Genomic DNA, 9,675 nt, shown 5'->3' with positions numbered 1-9,675 from the left:
AAATCATGCCATAATGTAAAGACCATCGAGACTAGGAAGAGACTGCATCAACTAACGAGCAAAATATCCAGCTAACATCATAATGACAGGATCAAATTCACACATAACAATATTAACTTTAAATGTAAATGGACTAAATGCTCCAATTAAAAGACACAGACTGGCAAATTGGATAAAGACTCAAGACCCATCAGTGTGCTGTATTCAGGAAACCCATCTCACGTGCAGAGACACACATAGGCTCAAAATAAAAGGATGGAGGAAGATCTACCAAGCAAATGGAAAACAAAAAAAGGGAGGGGTTGCAATCCTAGTCTCTGATAAAACAGACTTTAAACCAACAAAGATCAAAAGAGACAAAGAAGGCCATTACATAATGGTAAAGGGATTAATTCAACAAGAAGAGCTAACTATCCTAAATATATATGCACCCAATACAGGAGCACCCAGATTCATAAAGCAAGTCCTGAGTGACCTACAAAGAGACTTAGACTCCCACACATTAATAATGGGAGACTTTAACACCCCACTGTCAACATTAGATAGATCAACGAGACAGAAAGTCAACAAGGATACCCAGGAATTGAACTCAGCTCTGCACCAAGTGGACCTAATAGACATCTACAGAACTCTCCACCCCAAATCAACAGAATATACATTTTTTTCAGCACCACACCACACCTATTCCAAAATTGACCATACACTTGGAAGTAAAGCTCTCCTCAATAAATGTAAAAGAACAGAAATTGTAACAAACTGTCTCTCAGATCACAGTGCAATCAAGCTAGAACTCAGGATTAAGAATCTCACTCAAAACCGCTCAACTACGTGGAAACTGAACAACCTGCTCCTGAATGACTACTGGGTACATAACGAAATGAAGGCAGAAATAAAGATGTTCTTTGAAACCAACGAGAACCAAGACACAACATACCAGAATCTCTGGGATGCATTCAAAGCAGTGTGTAGAGGGAAATTTATAGCACTAAATGCCCACAAGAGAAAGCAGGAAAGATCCAAAATTGACACCCTAACATCACAATTAAAAGAACTAGAAAAGCAAGAGCAAACACATTCAAAAGCTAGCAGAAGGCAAGAAATAACTAAAATCAGAGCAGAACTGAAGGAAATAGAGACACAAAAAACCCTTCAAAAAATCAATGAATCCAGGAGCTGGTTTTTTGAAAGGATCAACAAAATTGATAGACCGCTAGCAAGATTAATAAAGAAAAAAAGAGAGAAGAATCAAATAGATGCAATAAAAAATGATAAAGGGGATATCACCACCGATCCCACAGAAATACAAACTACCATCAGAGAATATTACAAACACCTCTATGCAAATAAACTAGAAAATCTAGAAGAAATGGATAAATTCCTCAACACATACACCCTCCCAAGACTAAACCAGGAAGAAGTTGAATCTCTGAATAGACCAATAAAAGGAGCTGAAATTGTGGCAATAATCAATAGCTTACCATCCAAAAAAAGTCCAGGACCAGATGGGTTCACAGCCGAATTCTACCAGAGGTACAAGGATGAGCTGGTACCATTCCTTCTGAAACTATTCCAATCAATAGAAAAAGAGGGAATCCTCCCTAACTCATTTTATGAGGCCAGCATCATCCTGATACCAAAGCCTGGCAGAGACACAACAAAAAAAGAGAATTTTAGACCAATATCCTTGATGAACATTGATGCAAAAATCCTCAATAAAATACTGGCAAACAGAATCCAGCAGCACATCAAAAAGCTTATCCACCATGATCAGGTGGGCTTCATCCCTGGGATGCAAGGCTGGTTCAATATACGCAAATCAATAAATGTAATCCAGCATATAAACAGAACCAAAGACAAAAACCACATGATTATCTCAATAGATGCAGAAAAGGCCTTTGACAAAACTCATCAACCTTCATGCTAAAAACTCTCAATAAATTAGGTATTGATGGGACGTATCTCAAAATAATAAGAGCTATCTATGACAAACCCACAGCCAATATCATACTGAATGGGCAAAAACTGGAAGCATTCCCTTTGAAAACTGGCACAAGACAGGGATGCCCTCTCTCACCACTTCTATTCAACGTAGTGTTGGAAGTTCTGGCCAGGGCAATTAGGCAGGAGAAGGAAATCAAGGGTATTCAATTAGGAAAAGAGGAAGTCAAATTGTCCCTGTTTGCAGATGACATGATAGTATATCTAGAAAACCCCATTGTCTCAGCCCAAAATCTCCTTAAGCTGATAAGCAACTTCAGCAAAGTCTCAGGATACAAAATCAATGTGCAAAAATCACAAGCATTCTTATACATCAATAACAGACAGACAGAGAGCCAAATCATGAGTGAACTCCCATTCACAATTGCTTCAAAGAGAATAAAATACCTAGGAATCCAACTTACAAGGGATGTGAAAGACCTCTTCAAGGAGAACTACAAACCACTGCTCAAGGAAATAAAAGAGGATACAAACAGATGGAAGAACATTCCATGCTCATGGGTAGGAAGAATCAATATCATGAAAATGGCCATCCTTCCCAAGGTAATTTACAGATTCAATGCCATCCCCATCAAGCTACCAATGACTTTTTTCACAGAATTGGAAAAAAATACTTTAAAGTTCATATGGAACCAAAAAAGAGCCCGCATCGCCAAGTCAATCCTAAGCCAAAAGAACAAAGCTGGAGGCATCACACTACCTGACTTCAAACTATACTACAAGGCTACATTAACCAAAACAGCATGGTACTGGTACCAAAACAGAGATATAGATCAATGGAACAGAACAGAGCCCTCAGAAATAATGCCACATATCTACAAGTATCTGATCTTTGACAAACCTGACAAAAACAAGAAATGGGGAAAGGATTCCCTATTTAATAAATGGTGCTGGGAAAACTGGATAGCCATATGTAGAAAGCTGAAACTGGATCCCTTCCTTACACCTTATACAAAAATCAATTCAAGATGGATTAAAGACTTAAATGTTAGACCTAAAACCATAAAAACCCTAGAAGAAAACCTAGGCATTACCATTCAGGACATAGGCATGGGCAAGGACTTCATGTCTAAAACACCAAAAGCAATGGCAACAAAAGCCAAAATTGACAAATGGGATCTAATTAAACTCAAGAGCTTCTGCACAGCAAAAGAAACTACCATCAGAGTGAACAGGCAACCTACAAAATGGGAGAAAATTTTCGCAACCTACTCATCTGACAAAGGGCTAATATCCAGAATCTACAATGAACTCCAACAAATTTACAAGAAAAAAACAAACAACCCCATCAAAAAGTGGGCGAAGGACATGAACAGACACTTCTCAAAAGAAGACATTTATGCAGCCAAAAAACACATGAAAAAATGCTCACCATCACTGGCCATCAGAGAAATGCAAATCAAAACCACAATGAGATACCATCTCACACCAGTTAGAATGGCAATCATTAAAAAGTCAGGAAACAACAGGTGCTGGAGAGGATGTGGAGAAATAGGAACACTTTTACACTGTTGGTGGGATTGTAAACTAGTTCAACCCTTGTGGAAGTCAGTGTGGCGATTCCTCAGGGATCTAGAACTAGAAATTCCATTCGACCCAGCCATCCCATTACTGGGTATATACCCAAAGGACTATAAATCATGCTGCTATAAAGACACATGCACACGTATGTTTATTGCCGCATTATTCACAATAGCAAAGACTTGGAACCAACCGAAATGTCCAACAATGATAGACTGTATTAAGAAAATGTGGCACATATACACCATGGAATACTATGCAGCCATAAAAAATGATGAGTTCATGTCCTTTGTAGGGACATGGATGAAATTGGAAATCATCATTCTCAGTAAACTATCACAAGAACAAAAAACCAAACACCACATATTCTCACTCATAGGTGGGAATTGAACAATGAGAACACATGGACACAGGAAGGGGAACATCACACTTCGGGGACTGTTGTGGGGTGGGGGCAGGGGGGAGGGATAGCATTGAGAGATATACCTAATGCTAGATGACGAGTTGGTGGGTGCAGCGCACCAGCATGGCACATGTATACATATGTAACTTACCTGCACATTGTGCACATGTACCATAAAACCTAAAGTATAATAATAATAATAATAATAATAAAAGAAAAAAAGAAAAAAAAAAAAAGACTGCTAATATATAAAAATACAGCTGATTTTGTATGTTGATGTATGCTGCAACTTTTCTGAATTAATTTCTTAAATATAGTAGTTTTTATGGATTACTTATGGTATTCTATATATAAGATCATGTCACCTATGAATAAAGATAATTCTATTCTTTATTCCCCCAAAAAAAAAAAAAAAAAAAAAAAAGATTAGAAATTAAGGTTTAGGGGCCATGCAGCCTCTGGCTGTAAGAGTCTGAACCTCCTGAGATTGCTCCTGGGATAACATCACTATTGTAAAGCCTAAGATCAGTGCTTCAGACATTTTGCAGACTTTGCACTCGACGGATCAGCTGACACCACCCAGGCCTGTAATTTGGCTCAATCTTTTCTGCAATCCCACCCAGGAACAGAAGACACCAAGAAAACCTAAATTCATCCACCTATGATTCCATCTCCAACCCGACCAATCAGCACTCCCCACTTACCGAGCCCCTACCCACCAAATTGTCTTTAAAAATGCGGATCCCGGAAGGCTCAGGGAGGCTGACTTGAGTAACAACAAAACTCCAGTCTCCCACACAGCGGGCTAAGCCTGAATCACTCTTCCTCCATTGCTATTCCCCTGTCTTGATCAATTGGCTCTGTCCAGGCAGTGGGCAAGGTGAACTCGTTGGATGGTTACAACCCTCTATATGTTTTTACTATGTATATGAAAAAAATGGCGAATACTTAATAAAAATTGCAGGCCAAGGCACGTGGTTTTGTTGGCATGTAGGACTACTCCGCACAAGGATTCAGAGCCTAGGATCATTTCAACTCACAGCACACCCATCCGCAGGGCTTCATCTTCATCTGCATCCAGCCACTGTAGGGGAAAGAGTGAAGAGGAAGGTCACACACAATGCTCAGAAGCCTTGGTGTCACTTCTCATGTCTCATGGCTGTGACTCCCTCACCAGGCAGCACAAGTCCAACAGCAAAGGAGGCTGGAAAATGCAGCTTAGCCTGGTGCCAGGACACCCGTCCCATTTCCATGCAAGGTGACGAGGAATTTCAATGGCTGCCTGGTAGGTTCTAACACAGAATTTCAGAGTTTCTAATTCTGAATTTAGAAACTCTAATTCAGAGCCAACTAATTTCAGAGTTTCACAGAACTATCCACCCAGTCATGAGTCATGACCAACTGGGACAGGCCTCTGGACAAGAGCCACAGGCCCAGGTAAGACAAAGCCTAAACCAGCAGAGCAGAACCGCACTCCCTGCAGGCAAGCTCACACCCCAGAGCAAAAAAGGGAGGCGCACAGTCAACAGCGACATTCTTCATTAATTATCAATGCAGTAATTTCATAAATCCTAGTACAGAGAGAGGAAAGGGGGACAGAGGTCAGCGTGTTACACTCATTAGGCTCTTCCCGCACAGAAGGAAACATCCAGGCAGGAAAGAACAGTTCCACTCTAACATCAGCGTTCAAGGACAAACCCAGTTTCTCCTATTTCCAAGGTAACTGACCCTCCAGGCAGAAGCAGTCACCCATTCCTCTGTCTTCCTTAAAGTTGTGGACTCTCCAGTGGAATTTGTCCTGTTTCCCTTTTATCATACACATCTATTTACATATTTAGTATCCCTAAATAGACTGTGCCCTTATGAAAAAAGCTCTTTATCTCTTAGCATTTTGCATTATTTTCAGTAGCTAACACTTTGTCCTTATATACGCTAAAATCTTAATGATGAATAAATACATGATTCAGAGGTGTAAAATAAGCAAAAGTAATTGATTTGTATTTATGACAAAAGCGTGGGTTTCTTTCTCCTTGTGGCACCATGAATTGCTTACTGCATACATTTATTGCTACTAGAGAGAAAGTCCAGGTTAAAATTCTTCTCATGTGTCAAAACCCTGAAAGATATGGAACCAGTTTGGAACCTAACACGGCATGTCAATTACAAAGATGGAACACGAAGCCTGAGCTTTCCAGTTTCACTTTTGGATTTTTAAAAAGATAAACCAATTACTCAACAGTTAGATTAGCAAACCACATAGCATAAATTGTTCACAAGTTTTTTTTAAAGCAAATTTGAATATTTTCTGTTCTTGAATAACTCATTTTATTCAATGTTTAAAACAATGAATTATTAATATGACTGAAATTATTTTCATTAAAAGGCAAAGCTTCCAAAGGGTTTTTAATCCCAGAAGAAGTAAATTGTTGATCTGGCATTTGTAAATTCTAACTTAAATATATATATATATATATATATATATTCATTTTGTAGAGCTTAGGACATTTTGAGTTAAAGCATTAAAAGTAATATTCTCTCTTCCAATTAGGAAAAGTCAGTTGTTGGAATAACAGATTACCAAATATCATTTTAGAACAAAATAAGAATGTAAACTAATTGAAACCCACAGCTTTGTTATTCCCCTTTGTAACATAATTTTGAAAAGGAAATATATTCACTACTAATAATGGTAAAATTACTTTGTTTTTGCAAGTATCCCTAATTATCCACTCTGTTTACCAGGAAAGCATCTACTGGTCTGACCTTGGAAAGGCTCCTCTTGGCTCTCTCAACAGCTCGTGCATGTCTCTGGAATTGCATCCACCACTTCATCGACTCTATCGGTCCATCAGGTCCATCTCCCACATCAGGCAGAAGCCCCTCAAGGGTGGGGGCCATCTCATCCAACCAGCATGTTTCCTTGTGGCCTACACGCCCCTCAGCCCAACACCCCAAGCCCTTCACAATCTCCTCACTAGTTTCTCTAAGAGTACAATATGGGCATCCTGAGACCACACTACCTGGGCGTTCCCATTTCTGGGCTCATGTCCTCCCACTTTCCAGCTCCCTCCATTCAAAGTGGAGCAGCCATATTACTCCACCATGAAACCTCTCGTTCACAGACAGAGGCAGCATTCCCATCAGCTAATCTGTGATTGCCTTCTCTGCTTCTTTTTATTGTGATATTCTCCATTAGAATGGGCTTCGTGTTTATATATGGCCATGCTTTTTCTTTTAGACTGAATGAGAGGCTTTGTTATGGTAGTCCAAACAGAATAACACAGCCTGTTTGATTACCTTAATTCAAGCTTGTTTCACATCTCATCAAAACTGATGATTGTCTTTCAGAAAAGAAATGAATTAATATGCAAAAATAATTGTAAATTAATTGCAAAAAAATTAGTAAGTATTGCTAAGGAATACTTAGGAGGGTCATTGTAAACATAGATATTTATGTGATATGAAGACTCTTTGTTAGGATGTCAATGTCTTTTGCTTTATTGGAGAAATTAATTTGGAGGCACAAAGGGTTACTCTCTGAGGTCTAATATTCTGTGGATCAGCGGATCAAGTGTTGCTTTGGAGTAGATCATAGATACCTGACTTCAAATCTAATCTTTATATTTATCTGCTGTGTGACCAAAGACAATTTCCATAATTTCTTGAGCCTTGGTTTTTCTCATTTCTACAAGAAGGAGACAATTCTCCTCTCTCCACTGCTGGAAAGAATATGATATTGTATAGGAAGAATCTAGCAGAGGAATCATTATTATTTTTCAGGTTTTTTTCAAGCATTTTGCAGGCTTCCAGGATGCCAGAATTTGTAGAAGCTCTTCTGGAAATAGATATTACTGTGGGTATTCTCACTTCTCTATAAAGGTAATCAGAATATTGTTTTGATAGTAGGATCAAAAGATGAATTAAACTCCGGGCAGTACTTACTCAATGACAGATTATTACTATTAATATAAAGAATATTACTAGACATGAACACTGGACTCAAGACCAGAGTCTGCCACTTTTCAGGTAACTTAGGACAAGTTATTTTATTTCTGGCTTCAAGTTCCTCCTATATAAAATAGGGACAACTATCCCTTCAACTTCACAGCTGTTCGTGGGATTCAAAGGCAATCAATAAAAGTGTTCTGAAGTTTTTCTAAAAAGAAATTAGAGCCTAACACAAAGGAATCATCAGGTTTTAATGGAATCTCATTCTACAGTGACTGAGGACATTGCACCATGTTCCAAGCAGTCAATATTTAAAGGAACAACATTGGGCCACGTGCTAGGCACGAAGTCCGTGTCTAGTAACCAAAAGGAATTTGGTTCCTGCCTTGAAGGAGATTTCTATCAAGCAGGGCAGACAGATAAGAAACACGCAAGAAAACTAATACATTCATTAATCCAAGATGTGGAAGGTCCTATTAGTGAAGAGATTGGGCAGCCATGAAAAAGAATAGCTGGGGCAAGGGGACTGATTTAGACCAGGAGTCCAGGACACCTGGCAGGGTGAGGTTTATGCTGTGATAGGCAGGAAAGATGGAAGTGAGGCAGGGAGAGTGGAAGAGGCAGCCTAGGCATGGGGAGGAGCTCATGCCACTGTCCTCAGATAAGAAGCCATCATGGCCACACCTTAGAGAGCAAAGGGGCAGGGACATTAGGAAGACACAGGAAGAGGGCTGGATGAGGGAGAGGTAGGGCCAGGAAGAGCACGTAAGAGATTCTTTATTTGAACCCCCATGCATGGGCGAATCTTATTAGAAATGTCTTGATATTTCTTCCTTTCTCTCAGAAAGAGTAATGTAATCCACCAATTTCACAAAAAGAAATGAAGGCAAGGCATTAGTTGGTGCTAAGAGAGAAACCTGATTAGGGTTTTAGTCAGTATTAGTTATTTCATTGTCCTATCAAATTTCTCTCATATTAACTGAGTCTGATAAGATTGTGTGATTATACTTCAGCCTCAAAATCATAAGTTGTTTTTTGCTTCTGGTATTTTTCTGAAGTTTCCCTACATGGGCCATTCCTAAACAATTTATATTTTATTCCTTCAATTTGTTATAATAATTATTTTAATTATACCCTACTTTTATTTTGTAGCCTGTATTTTGGTTTCTTTTTCTTTTGTTTGCCTTTATGGCAAGTACACTATTAGTTTACCAAAAAAAATGGCAGGTTTGTATAACCACAACACAATAAAAATTTTAGCCATTTTTCAAGGACGGCAATTATAAAAGGAAACTTTACACTGTGGTTATACCAATAAAACCATACACAGTTTCTCAATAAAATGCGTCACAATTTGGAGTTACAAAGCTTTTAGGTTTTGATCATCACCACATTTCAACTTGTCATCATCTCTTTATTATTAATAATACCCCCTAAATTCCTTTCCTTCAGGCTTATCTGCTTTCATAATTCTCTATTCTCAGGGCTGGCAGGGAGGAAGGATGGCTGCTCTCACTAGGAGCACATGAGCCATCTGTAATCACTCATCCTGTAGGGGAATTTTGCACAGCAATTGGTTCTGTAAATCCCTTTCTTTTCAAGTTGTGAAGTGATGGATTCATTTTGTCATGCTATCTTTCATTCGCTCATGTATACATGAAGATAAATTGTAGTTTACACCATTACATCAATATAGTAGTGCCATTTTTGAATGCTGTTAAGAGTATTAGAGATGCTATTTCCACCAAATCCATGTGAAAAAAAAAAATACTGAGGTCAGGCATAGTGGCTTATGCCTTTAATCC

Source organism: Pongo abelii, chromosome 4, assembly GCF_028885655.2.
Source record: "Pongo abelii isolate AG06213 chromosome 4, NHGRI_mPonAbe1-v2.0_pri, whole genome shotgun sequence".
NCBI lineage: Eukaryota > Metazoa > Chordata > Mammalia > Primates > Hominidae > Pongo > Pongo abelii.
Note: the sequence above shows the minus strand (reverse complement) of the source record.